We start from the raw sequence: 14,349 nt of genomic DNA, 5'->3' as shown, positions 1-14,349 counted from the left end.
ATCACTCTCTCTCTCTCTCTCTCTCTCTCTCTCTCTCTCTCTCTCTCTCTCTCTCTCTCTCTCTCTCTCTCTCTCTCTCTCTCTCTCTCTCTCTCTCTCTCTCTCTCTCTCTCTCTCTCTCTCTCTCTCTCTCTCTCTCTCTCTCTCTCTCTCTCTCTCTCTCTCTCTCTCTCTCTCTCTCTCTGGACACAAGGTTGAGCACCCACATATTATTATGCAATCACGTTTGATACACGGGAAACCCTCAATGCCACATGACATCATCACAGCAGAGCTAGCCACACCACCTATGCTAGTAGAGGCTTTTTTTAAGACAGTATGTTCTATCCAGTGAGTGCGACAGCTTCCCCCAGATAGACATCACATGGAGCACTTGAGGCATCCTGCTAGCTAGCTGAGTCTGGAGAGAGTGGATCATGGTATGCACAGGTGACACGGTGGTTCAGCACCCATGGTTCGGATATTCAGCAGCCTACCACCCTTTCAGTACAACCCCGACTCACCACTCATTCGCCTTTCCCATGAGGAGAGAAATCAGGTGCTCAAACATGATGTTTGGTAGCTATATATCAGGGAGACATGGATCACACCTAGACAGCATCTTCCACCAAAGATGTTGTACTACAAGGATCAGTTCATGAATATTCTAGAGGATGGATTCATCGAAAAGCCTAGATACATGGATGTTTATATGCCCCACAACGCTAGAGTAGCCATTAGACAGCTTCGAGTCTCTTCACACAGACTGGAGATTGAGGTAGGGCGAGCATCTCATATCCCTAGAGAGCACAGGATATGCAGGATATGTAGAGAAGAGGTGGAGAGCAAGGAGAATTATGTTTGCAGCTCTCGAGCCTACCATGATATACAGAGCTACTACACTGCCTTGTTTTTAGGACAACCTACACTCAAAGAGCTCATGGACGCTTTCTTCTTGAGATTCAGAGACATAGAGATCTGATGCTACAGTCACCCAGTGGAGATAGACAGTCCCAGCTTACATAATTTTTTCATCGAGCGACTCCAGCACCCCCTATCACTACCACACAGAGAGGGTCACTCTACAGCAGGCAGAGGTGGTTAGAGCTAGGAGACGACCTAGAATTGTGGGATATCGGACCCGACCAGCACACCAAAGATAGATCGACCAGATCCGGGCACACCATGAGCAGGCCAGACAGAGAGCGATACAGCAAGTCTACTTCGACCCTGCCACCATACTACAGAGACTCTTCACACCCTACCCACCTATGCATGATATCCTACACCCCCAATTTGGTACCGGATGGAGCTAGTTTGCATATTATGGTTGTATCTCCTGAGTATATAGCTACACATTCATTAGAGATAGAGCTCCATCCCCTCATTTTACATGCACATGTACTCACCCTACCCTTGAGGAGATTACTGTAACCTTGTATCACCTTTTCCTAGCAGTATGTACCACTTTATTTTAGTTTTTTCAGCACTTTTATCCTTTTTGGTTACCATAGGGTACACATATATACATGGTTCTATCTCATAGGCCTACTTCGGCCTCTAGAAGAAGATGTTAATAAATCTCTCTCTCTCTCTCTCTCTCTCTCTCTCTCTCTCTCTCTCTCTCTCTCTCTCTCTCTCTCTCTCTCTCTCTCTCTCTCTCTCTCTCTCTCTCTCTCTCTCTCTCTCACTCACACACACACACACACACACACACACACACACACACACACACACATGACAACTTCGCCCTCTAGAAGACGTTAATAAAGCTTTCTTTCTCTCTCTCTCTCTCTCTCTCTCTCTCTCTCACACACACACACACACACACACACACACACACACACACATACGAACATTGCCAAGAGAGGGTGTGGGAGGGAGGAGAGCATACCTGAACTGTGTGACTGGTGTTCGCCAAGCAGCACAGAAGGAGCTTCGTTTGAAAAGCCCGACGAATTTTGGGAGCCCGCGGGTACTGAGAATCCCAAGCGTCCCTTAAGGGACGTTATCCAGTCCCTGCAAATGTCGCAAAGGCCATCGTTATTTATCCTCGCATACGCAAAGCTTAATTATGGTGTCGCATAAGCAAGGCTTGGTCGTCCCATAAAAGACGCCAACTTTTTTTTAAAAAAAATTGCGATGCTTATGCATCGCCCGTCGCTTATGCATCGGGCACAGCTTTGCTTATGCATCGCCTTCGTCATCGCTTAAGCAACGCCCATAGATTTTAGGCCGTCGCTACACACCCCTTGGCTAGTAGTGGGCCAACACCAATGGGGCAAATAGCTCACACAATATGGGTAAAATATGCTAGATACAATCACAAATTGGAGCAGAAGCTTCACTCATAGGAGAAACTTACATAGCCAAAACAACACAAACACTGTGGGGAATTTGGCAAAATGGACAGCACCATCACATCTAGAGCGTCCCAAAACGCCAGTCTACAATGTCAAAGTGCTCAAATCCAACCTCAGATGAGTAGTTTACGGCCAAAACAGGCTCCAAAAACAGCAAAAACACACTTGCGGCTATTCCTCCTCTTCTCTCCACGTTTTTCTTAGTCTTCTCTCAGTTTTTTTAGTTTCCACACTTAGCTTTATTACTTGGGCACCTTTGGTCTTTTAGTTGACCGCAAAAAACTGACCTCGGAGTGCATAGTTGTCACCTTGCTGCATCCATCCGCACACCTGGCACTTAACTTTTTTCAATAATGCATCCCTCCACCACGTGAAGTGGTCTCAAAATATGGTCCTCATGATGAAATTTTGCAAAATTATCACAAGAAAACACCCGCGTTGTGTCGGTACTCATCCACGTGCAAATATTGACCCTATTCGACCTCCTGACACCACTAGATGCCATCTGACGCACCTGCTTACCTCATGTCATCGGCTCGTGGATAGATTCCTCGAGAAGTTTTACGTGCTACCAACTCTTCATTATTATCGAAAAACACACCGGTCCTATCTGTACACATGTCGGCCCCACGTAACCACCTAGCTATGGAAAATGGGCAATCCTTTATTTGATGCACGATGCATGTGTATGTATATATGTGAAATCTCTTTCTCCAAAAAACTCCTGACATAATTTGCACATACCCTAGCCTGCTAGATCATTCATGATCAACAGCAGCAAAAAGCGATATGAGACTCGCAGCGTCACACGTCTCCTCATCCTTCACCAACACTGCTTGATCCATAGACAGCTCATCTTGCTCCACCATCATTAACCTGGCATGATATAATTTAAGACGTAATCCATTTACCCTTTACTTATGTAAAACACCATCCAGGTTAGCCAACTGATATGTACAATTCGGAAAACACTCCACTACCTTGAAAGGGCCTTCCCACTTAATCTGGAACTTCTTTTGAAAATTGTTGTCCAGCTTACTGTTGTAGCGCAAAACCAAGTCATGCTTCTTGATACCCTTACTTTTGACCTTTTCATTTATCTTTTCCAAAGCCTTATTCTGCATCTGCCCATAATGTTCCAATGCACTCATCCTATCCAGCTGAACCTCTTGTAATTGTAAGAGCCTCTCTTTGAATGCATTACTAGGCAGCCCAAACAACTTTTCTAACATCTTGACTGGAGGCAACTCTACTTCCACAGGCAATAGTGCTTCCTTTCCATACACCAAATGAAATGGAGTAAACCCTGTACCTGTGTTTATTGAAGTACGGTAAGCCCATAATGCACTAGGCAATTCCAAATCCCAATTCTTTCCTTGGTGCTCTGTCACTTTCGAAAGAATTTGTACCAACTCACCATTGAATCTTTCATTTAAGACATTACACTACGGGTAATAAGGAGTGGTATGCTCGTGCCTAATCTTCATCTTTGCGCATAAGAAGTCTAGCAGTTTAGCTCTAAATCCTGTCCCCTTATCCGAAAGTAGCTCCAATGGCACCCCAAACTTGCAACATATTTCATCGTACACAAATTTTGCCACATCCTTTGCAGTGATCTGTTTTACTGCTATAGCCTGTGCCCATCTAGAGAGATAGTCCACTGCAGTCAAAATATAGCTTTTGCCCCTGCTTGTGATAGGTAAGGGGCCTATTGCTTGTGATAGGTAACGGGCCTATTGCATCAATCCCCCACTTTTCAAACACATCAAACCGTCATAATGGTTTTTTGTAGCTCTGGCTTCAACACTCTCTTCCCAAATGCTTGACACCTATGGCAAGAGCTACACCAATGGTGAACATCCTTGTGCAAACTAGGCCATACATACCCCTCTTGCAAGATCTTATGTAAGGTGATCTTTAGAGAAAAATGGCCGTCACATGCGCCTTTATGATTCTCTTCAAACACCTGTAAAGCTCCTCCTGCCAAGGTACATGTCTCAACACAAGATCAGCCCCTTTCATGTATAAGACATCACCAATCAATTTGTACCTGTATGCTCTACGCACAAAACCATACTTCTTCGACTTGTGAATGTCCTTCGGAATGATTCCTGTTAGCAAAAATTCCTCTTCTTGAGCCAAACTTTCTCGGCCATGATAAATAGGTAAATTGGTCCTTACCACAAATAGCTCCCCAATCATGCTGTGAGCTGCTTAATGTGCCTCTCCATTTAGAGCACGTTCAATGTGTCTGATGCTCCATGCTTCAAACTTTTTTAACAGGCCTTTAATTCTGAAACACATTTCCTTCAATGAGGTGTTCTTGCTCTTCCACAGACCCAGCACTTGCTTCACAAACTAACAAGGCATCATCTTTTATGCTCAACCTTCTAACCCCATGCTTCAAACAAATGTGTAATCCAGCCTCCAATGTAGCATATTCAGTCTCATTGTTACTATGTGCATCCAATTTGAACCCTCTCTTGCATACTAGCTTCCCCTCTGGATCATAAATTGCTATACCCCCTGAAGCTGCATCATGGCTCTTCTGTATGTACCATCAAAGAACAAAACATGAGCATTGTTGATCTGTGGCAGTTCTTCAACTACCTTTCTCACCACCTCTTCCTTAACAAGGAGGGGATTCTCCTTATAGGTCAACAAATCAGCTAGGGTAGCCCTTGTACTGTCTTCCACTAGGTAAGAGAAGACAAACTCTTGCAGCTCAATTACCCATTTCTTCACTACATTTGACATGTTAGTGCCATTAATTAACTGTGGCAAAAAGGAATAACTCTTCAAGAAAACAAAAGGGCGTGGTAGCAAGTAATGAAGAAATTGTCGACAAGCAAATATTACACATGCCATCACTAGCTCTACTTCCGAGAATTTTCTCTCTGCTACCAACTTCACTCAGCTTGCACAATACATTGGCCTCATATACTAGCTGCCCTTCCCCTTTTGCAATAGCATGGCTCCAATGGCATCATCCCCTATTGATGGATTTACATAAAATACTTTCTCCCAATCACGAGCCTGCATGGCTGACAACCCCCCTAGCATCTCTTGAAACACTTCTTCACACTTGTCATCCCATTGCAATGGATCATGCTTTGCCACTTGTTGTAATGGATAAAGGAGCTGTGAAGACAATGGAATAAACCACGCCATGTACTTCACTTTGTGTATAAAGTTTGACAATTTCTTTGTACTCGTATGTGAAGGAAGAAGAATAATAGACTTAACCTTGTCTGGATCATCCTCAATGCCATTTTCTGAAACTATGTGGCCCAATAACTTCACTCTTGGTTGTGCTAGATGACATTTCTTTGGATTTAGTTGTCCTCCACATTCATCATATCGAGCCAATACCATCTGTAGCTTCTCATGGTGTTCAACCCTACTGCTGTAGACACAGAAGTCGTCCATAAAAGCTTTAACACAACTACTAATGAATGGTGCCAATACCCAATTTACTCTCTCTTGATAAAAGGATGGTCCATTTGTCAACCCAAATGGCAATACCGTGTAGCAATAATAGTCCCATGGCATTGTTAGGAGTTTTTTGGAGCAAGGAATTGCGCATATGTACATACCCATGCATGGTGCATCGAATAAAGGATTGCCCATTTTCCAAAGCCAGGTGGTTACGTGGGGCCCACATGTGTACAGGTAGGACAACATGTACATAGTGCATCGATTTTCATCGTCATCAGTACCAGTGTGTTTTTTCTATAATAATGAGGAAATGGTAGTGCATAAAACTTCTGAAGAAAGCTATCCGCGGGTCGACGACATGAGGTAAGCAGGTGCATCAGATGGCATCGAGTGGCTCCAGGAGGACGAATGGGGTCAAGACTTGCACGTACATGAGTACGGACACAACGTGGGTGTTTCCTTGTGATAATTATGCAGAAAGATCATCATGAGTACCATATTTTGGGACCACTTCACGTGGTGGCGGGATGCATTATTCGAAAAAGCTGAGTGCCAGGTGTGTGGATGATGCAAAAAGGTGACAACTATGCACTGCGAGGTTAGTTTTTGGCTTGTTCGGGGTTCGTTTGAGGTCAACAAAAATGCCAAGGGTGCCCAAGTAATAAAGCTAGGTGTGGGAGCTGAAAAACCAGAGAGAAGACCAGAAAAAGAGTGGAGAGAAGAGGAGGAACAGTCGAAACTGTGTTTTTGGTGTTTTTGGAGCCTGTTTTGGCCGTAAACTGCTCATCCGAGGTCGGATTTGAGCACTTTGACATTGTAGACTGGGGTTTTGGGCCGTTCCGCCTGCGATGGTGTTGTCCATTTTCCCAAATTCCTCACTATTTTTCTGGTATTTTGGTTGTGTAAGTTTCTCCTATGAGCGAACCTTCTGCTCCAATTTGTGATTGTATCTGGCTTATTTTACCCATACTGTGTGAGCTATTTGCCCCCTTGGTGTTGGACCAAGCTCATTTGTATCTAAACATCAGAAGATCTTCTCTTTTCAGTTGATTTTTATGGATGTGTGTGTGTGTGTGTGTGTCTCCGTGTGGAGTGGGTAAATGGGTAGTCTCTCTCCTCTCACTCCATCAGTGTGTTCCCTGTCTTGGCCAGGTGGGTTGTGTAAGCCGAGTGGTGCCCCATAGTGTGTGTGTGTGTGTGTGTGTGTGTATCATCCCAAGAGTGTGTGTCAGGTCATTATAGAGGCGTTGTGTGTGTTTTTATCCCGCTCACATTCTTTTGGTACAGGTACAGGTACAGGTGATTCACACAGGTACAGGTTACTGGAGTAGAGTGATACACTGACAATGGGAGTCACTTGCAGTTGTTGTGGATATGCATCATTTGGCGCCTGTTTGAGCGTATTGTCTGCTGGTATTGTACGTTACTTGTGAAAACTGCCATTGTACGCCCTTGTGGAGCCATACTTGGTTTTATTTGGAAGTCCTAGTCATTTCTGAGACTTGGTCTGGAAGATAGTCATTTCTGAGACTTGACTATATGCGATTTGCATTAGCCTTCATGAGAGGGTCGATAGCGCAAGGTTTTATTGAGCTGGGGGATTCTCAAATGTGGAGATCCTTTCGGTGATACAGGTTCCTACTACTCTACTTTTGGGGAAACTCTGTCAAAATGTTTCCAAGTTATGATGGCTAGTTTTTTGGTCTTTTGAGCCATTTATTGTTATGCTGCTGAAATTCTGGCAAAATCAGAGGATAAGTCAGATGTGCCTTCTTGGGAGCTGCATGGCTGGCTTTAATGGATGATCAAAATGGAACTCAATTCACTCCTTTTCATTTAACTCAAAGAACCCAAATAAATGTTCATGTGTCCAGGAAGATTTTTTTCCAATAGCGCATAGTCTTTATGTTGGGTCCAAGAAGATTAAGAGAGATATTGGAATGCCCTTTGCCTATTGTAATTCCGATGATTAACTATGAAAACTCATTTGATGTGCATGTGTTTTTCCTTATCTAAAGTTGAGCTCCATTGAAGTTTCTGGAGATTGAGCCAGTCAAAAGTTTTGGGTTCTTGCACGTGTGTTTGAAGGGGTTCTCAAAGCATCGTAACTTGAGTAGCCATGGCTTTCTCTTATCCAAAATTTCATGGAAGAAGTGACGAACATGTGAAAGACTTTTTGGAAAAGATGGAGGTCGCCTGCATTAGCAACCAGATTCATGACCCAGTGCAGATGTTATGTCTTCTCCAAATTTGTTTGAAGAGTGATGCACGAGTTTGGTCCAAAGCATTTGAGGAGGAGTTGCATGTGGCTAATCCACCTGTAAGATTGAGTTGGGACAATCTAAGGCATGGTTTGGAAATGGACTTTGTGAAGACAGAAGATCCTGACAAAGTGTGGCAAGAAGTATAGGATTTAGTGCAAAAGGAAGGTGAGCCAGTAGATGCGTACATACGTAAGTTTTCATTGGCATGGGAGAGGATGTGCAAGGCCTTAGCACCACAAGTACCCCCACCTGACATGATGAAGAAGGACAGGTTCTTGGCTGGTCTTTGTGAGAATATACATTGGAGAGTGGAGCTAAAGAAGCCTAGGACATATGAAGATGCATTGGAAGTACCAAGGAACAAAGAGCGGAAGCTGAGGAAAATGATCCAGTTAGGGGTGGATTCTTTGCCCATGAGGTCTGAGTTTCAGCCTATGGATCCTTTGCTAGGTCAGTACAATAGTGCAAGATGATGGGCTAAGGGAAGACATGAGGCAAGTGGTAGATTTAATGAAGAATCTCACCCTAAACTTGCTACATCAAGTGGGAAATAATCGATGTCGAGGGAGTTTTGCAAATCAGCCAGGAGGAGAAGAAAGACCTAGGAATGGTGTTGGACAAAGCAATGGTAGGTTCTGGAGGCAGACGCCCACATTTTATAATTGTGGAGAGTTGGGTCACATCAGCCTGCAATGTGATAAGCCACCAAGTATGGGGGGAGACATGTACCCGTTGCCAAGATAGGTGCTAACTAGGTCAAAAGATTATGGCATTGAAATTAAGGGAGAGGAAGGAACTAGTGGATTGACTCAAAAGGAAAAGGGCAAGACAAAAGTGATAAGTGTGGTCACCTTGGAGAAGGCATCAAAGCTAGAGGATACATTAGTGATGCCTATTGGGAAGAGGACTACAGAGCACAAGGAAGGAAGAAGTGCCCCTGGTCCTATTAAAAAGAAGGGAAAGAGTCATAAAGGCGAGGATGTCAAGGCCAAGAGGAAAAGAAGGGCTCGTCGCAAGTTTCATGTTTCAGATTTTCCACTAGGGGATGGGCGATTAAGCTATGACTTGAAGGAGGATCTGACAAGCAAGAAGGCAGATGTTACTTTTGGGCAGCTTATAGAGATGGTGCCCAAGCTGAAGTGACAGTGGAAGAGGATGGTTAATCCAATGGAGAACGAACCAGAGAGAGGTTCAGTGAAGGTGTTGGCAATGGATGAGCTACCAGACATTTGTACAATATTAGATGTGTGGCATAAAAGGAAAAATATGGGACAAGGTTATGTGGATGGTGGATGCCAAATATGTGTCATAACACACTCTGCGTTGAGAAGATGGGTCTTACAGTGAGACTGGGGTGTCAGGCTTCATAAAAGATTGGCAAACCATCAAAACGTAAAATGTTTGGGTGTTGTGAAGAGCTTAGAAGTGGAGGCATATGATGCAAAGGTAGTGGTTGATTTTCATGTGATGGCAGTGGGGTTGGGAGCATATCCTATTATACTGAGAAGACCATGGTTACGTGCATTGGAAGCTGTTCAAGATTGGATGCTACAGTCGGATGCCTGGCTGCCCTGCAAAATACTTGAAAATAGCACATAGCGAGACATAAACGACTAAATCTGCATACCTCGAATTACACGACGCCTAATCCACGTTGTACACAAGCAGAGAGAGAAAGAGAGCATGATAGAATGAGAGAGCACGTGCAAGCGTACCTCCTAGAGCGGAGTGCTACGCTGGCACGGCGAGAGAGAAGAGGGAAGAGGGGAGAAGAAGTACACAGAAACTGGGTGCAATCTCCCCCCGTGCAAGAGTGACCATTTCCCTCTTGCACATATTTGTTATATAGATTTCTTGAATGGTCAAATTGGTTACAAACTGGTCGGCCGGTCATAATTGGCCAAAGCTCATAAAAGAGCACTTGAATAATAAAATGTACATGATATACAAATACATTTGCATAGGCCCAGCTGGGTCTAGTCTTTTCCACCTGTCAGCTGCAATAAATCATAATATATCATTTCTATAACATACCTCTCCGTTGAAAAGAAAATGTCCTCAGTTGCGAAGATAAAAATCTGCAAACAATACTTGTCAAAAATAGTGATTAGTATGTTGTGTCAAAAACATCACATAATAAAAGAAAAATTTATGAAACTAAACAACATTAGCTTATGTCTGCCGTCATCCACATACTACCTATTCTAGTGTCCCATACCACTAGAATAAGTAGTATATGTTACACCCTGATGAATCAGGATATCATTGGTCACACTCATCATTAATCTCATAATGTCAAGTCTCATCACATAAACACTGTCATAATAATCACCAGATACCAAATCTCAATCCAATTCCAATTCCACAATATAATTCCAAATCCAAATCATTGTCATTATGTACACAGGTAACAAAATCATGCCAGTTACAGTGGTGGCCAGTCACTGTAGCATGATTTCGTGGTTGGTGTTGCCTAAATCGGCGAATCTACACTGATAAGACGTGATGCCTAAATCGGTGAATCTGCACTAATGCTGCCTAAATCGGCGAATCTGCACTAGGATGAGCATTGACACACTGCCTAAATCGGCGAATCTGTGTGCTTTTGACCAATGGGCTAGACAAGACATAAAAAGTGGAAAATAAAAGATCTGTTTGATATGAAATTGGAATAGACTGGAGTGTGGAAGCATGTACCAAATGTTAGTGATCATCGCACACCAACTGAGCTCATGTAAGGAGTGTTGTGAGAAGTCATCTCAATAAAGATTTCAATCAAAGTAAGTACGAGCCATGATATTAGAAACAGTAGATTTTGAAGTTTATAACATATGCGAACAAGTAAAGAAGCTCCCTCTTCTAAAAATAACCGATGATATTCTTACATATTGGAAAATTGCTTAGGTATAGTCTTGTGAAAATGCATGTAAATAGAGTTACTTGAAAGAAATTAAATAGAATGAGCATGGATTTATCAAACTCTTATTAAACTATAAGATTGTCGTATAGGAAGTTGGTGTAATAGGTGATGGATAATCTATAGACCTTAACATAAGAAAGGAGGTAGAATAAGTGAAAGGTTGGTGTATTTGTGTATGGGTCTATATATACATAGAGACAGATTATGGAGTAGGTGATCTTCGTAGATAACAGTACCTTGATAAATTTCATACCTGGAGTGTTGCCGAGATGTTAGCATTGTATCGAGATTTATCTGCAAAAGTGTTTCTCAAATACAAAGCACTTACAATTTCTTGTTCAATTTAAGAACAATATAATCGTACAGTAAATAAATTGTGATGATAGAATTGATGCAAAGTTGGATTATTTGTTAGTAAAAGAGGATGAAAGCAGGCAAGTTTGAGTACAAACAAACGGATAATGAAGGTGCTATATAAATTTGTTGAGTGGTGTGCAAAGCTGAGATAGCTAGTGGATAGCAGTCTTACGGCAAAGCAATACCAAGCTCCATGAATAACTGTTTCGTTTAGGATAATTGTAGAGCAATCAAAGTGAAAATCTCAATAAATTACATTACTGCTAATGGGTATAACTGACATAATGTCTGATGCAGATAGTGAGGAGAGAGCAATTTTATCCTTTTTAGTAGATAATTACTTACGTGTCTTGATCCTCATTCTAATGGTTGATATAACATCATCATACATAATAGGCAGAGTATTTATAGCTAGGAATGGAATTGGCAACGAGAGGCTATAGCGATGGTGTAATGAATTTTGATTAGATTTGCATGCTCTGCTAGGGTTTGCATGATTTGTACTTGTGATCTTTGACAAGGTAGAAAAAATACATTCTGTGCTAATCATTGAAAATAAGTTCAAACTTGAAATTCGTGCGGTTTTAGGTCAAATATAATAAAGATTTCACTGGTGATTACACTAAACTTGTGTAAATTTGTGACTGTTCTTTAAGGCAAGCAAAAGAGGTAATGGGGAATTTACAAGTTCAAGAAATTAAAATACAGTAAAGGGCATCAAGTCTGACTGTAAAATTAAATCATTATCGTCGTCGTCAATGCTCTAGCATTGTTGCAGGAAGTATTGCATCTAGAGCATCGTGATTGTCCATCGTTGTAGGTAGTGGTATTGGGGGGAAGAGAGAGAAAATGAAATGAAAAGTTATATTACTCGTCTTTAAAAGCCATGGGGTCAAACTCGTACAATCCTTATGGATCTAATACAATGTCGAGTACAAAATAAAATTAAGTGTAGTGAAAAATTGAATTAAAAGACTAAAATTAATATCGGCAGACTGAAATCAACATCATCATGATCATCTCAATGCCCGGGATGGTCGGCAGGCGACGTTATCACAAGAAGTTGGTCACTGAGGAGAGTTGTCGATGTCCGAATATGCTTGGCAACCCGGTGATGTCCGAAAGGCTATTGTATGCTTCATCTGTGTCCGTCGTGACAAAGAATCGTAGTGGGAGAGGGAAGAGAGAGCGAAATGAAATGAAATGTTTTATCATCCGGCTTCGAAAGGCCTATGGGAGCAAACTGATAGCATCTAAGAACGAAGGATACAATCTTGCTGGATGTGATACAATGTCTAGGCACAAATTAAAATGAATTACAATATTCAAAGATTGAAAGAAACAAAATTAAAAATTAAAAATTAAAAAAATCATCTTAAACAGCGTCGTCAATGCCCAAGGATGCTCTGCATCGGGCATCGTATTACAGCGGCTTTGCAGAGGGTTGTCAATGTCTACCTCTCTAGGTAGTCGAGAGAGAGAGGAGGCCTCCAAAAACTCTGCTCTTGCACGCCTGGTTTCCACCCTCGTGGACTTGTAGCCACCCATGATGTCCACGAGAACTCGACTCGAAACTGATGGCATCATGCGAATGAATACAGTCACCCAGCTCCCGGAGGACAGCAGTAGCTTCAATGAGTCCAACAACTTTTTTTTGTTCCCAGCACAAGCTTGGCAACTCCATCGCTGGTGGCAGTATCTCAGAGCATCCGGGAATCAGCGACAATGAGAATAATGTCAGATGACCACGACGATGGCAGTGCGCAGCGGCAAGAGCAAATGAGCATCCCAGAACCCCTACTGAGTGATGTTGGGGTATAGGCGCCTGTGCCTTGCCCGGCCGCCCAAAGTCTAGGCGCCCAGCGACTTGTATACCTTATACATAGCATAAGTGTATAGGGGACTGCTCACTCTTTTTGAGTCTCCCCACCCATATCTGTGTATCGTGTGTCTCCTTCTCTCTCTCACTCTCCGTCTGTGGTGCTCCCCGATCCCCTTCAATTGGTATCAGAGCGTAGGTACGGAGGGAGCACGTGTGTGCACAGTCACGACGACAGTGGAGAGCCAGTTTCATTCCGGAAATTTGCGTCCACGTGCGCGCGTACTTTCAAGAGTGCAAACAGGGTTTCAACTTCGGCATCGGCAAATTCAGCTTTCCGAGAGCGTTTCCCCCAGGTGTCCTGGCGTTTTACCTCCCTTTCGAAGCCATTCGAGCCATCAGAAATGTCATTCGAGCTACGGTTGAGGAGTTGCATTTTTCAGCCCTCTTTTGGCAGTTTATGCTGTGTTTTTGGGTCGAAACGGAGGTTTCTTGGCATAGCTTTCACACCCGGACTCGGATACATGTGATCCAGGAGTCTACCTTGGGGTTTTGGTACGCTCCGGATGCGCTCTTTATATCAAAATTTTAAAATTCTGAACGCTGAATTTTCTGCAGCAGCAGTTGTTTATTGTGTGTCGAGGATTCTACACATGGTTTGTTCTCAAATGTGAGAGTGATATTTGCTGCAAGTTTCCTCACAGGTGGGAGGATACGATGTATGCCTTATGTGGTTTGATGCTCAGGGAGACTAATGTGATTGCATTTTGAGCTCGGCAATGTATGCCTCGAGCATGTTTTTTGGCAGTCACAGGTAGAGCAGATATTTGTGTACTAGATTTGCAGGTGTTTGCAATGATGTATGCAAAGTGTGGAGATTGGTGCATGCATTTGGAGTGCGGTTTGATGCGCTTTGGTTGCTCATGGTTTTGAGTATGCAGTCAGTTTGGTTATTGGTTTTGTGGTCGTTTTACTGACGAAACTCTGGCGAAATTTTCCCAGGAGTTTTATGCGCATCATTTATTCGATCTAGGTAGAGATTGCGGGTTGCACTCAGCATTTGCGTGCGGTGTTCTCTGCAGGTGGGAGATTTGTGCGTGTGTATGCATCGATACCGCACAGTGTGGGCTTGGTGATTAGCTCACGGGTTTGACAGACGTACAGTTATCTTGGCACACTCACAGGAGTGAGTATTGTGATGTATGCTTG

General features: G+C 43.0%; 1 pseudogene; it reads right to left on the bottom strand.

Moving 5' to 3' along the window:
• The window catches only part of LOC147426972 (uncharacterized), a 53,648-nt pseudogene that overhangs the window by 18,119 nt on the left and 21,180 nt on the right, over positions 1-14,349 (bottom strand).

The sequence above is a fragment of the Adiantum capillus-veneris genome, chromosome 24 (genome assembly GCF_014529385.1).
Source record: "Adiantum capillus-veneris isolate H3 chromosome 24, ASM1452938v2, whole genome shotgun sequence".
Taxonomy (NCBI): domain Eukaryota; kingdom Viridiplantae; phylum Streptophyta; class Polypodiopsida; order Polypodiales; family Pteridaceae; genus Adiantum; species Adiantum capillus-veneris.
The sequence above is the reverse complement of the archived record's forward strand: the minus strand, read 5'-3'. Positions and strand labels throughout refer to the sequence as shown.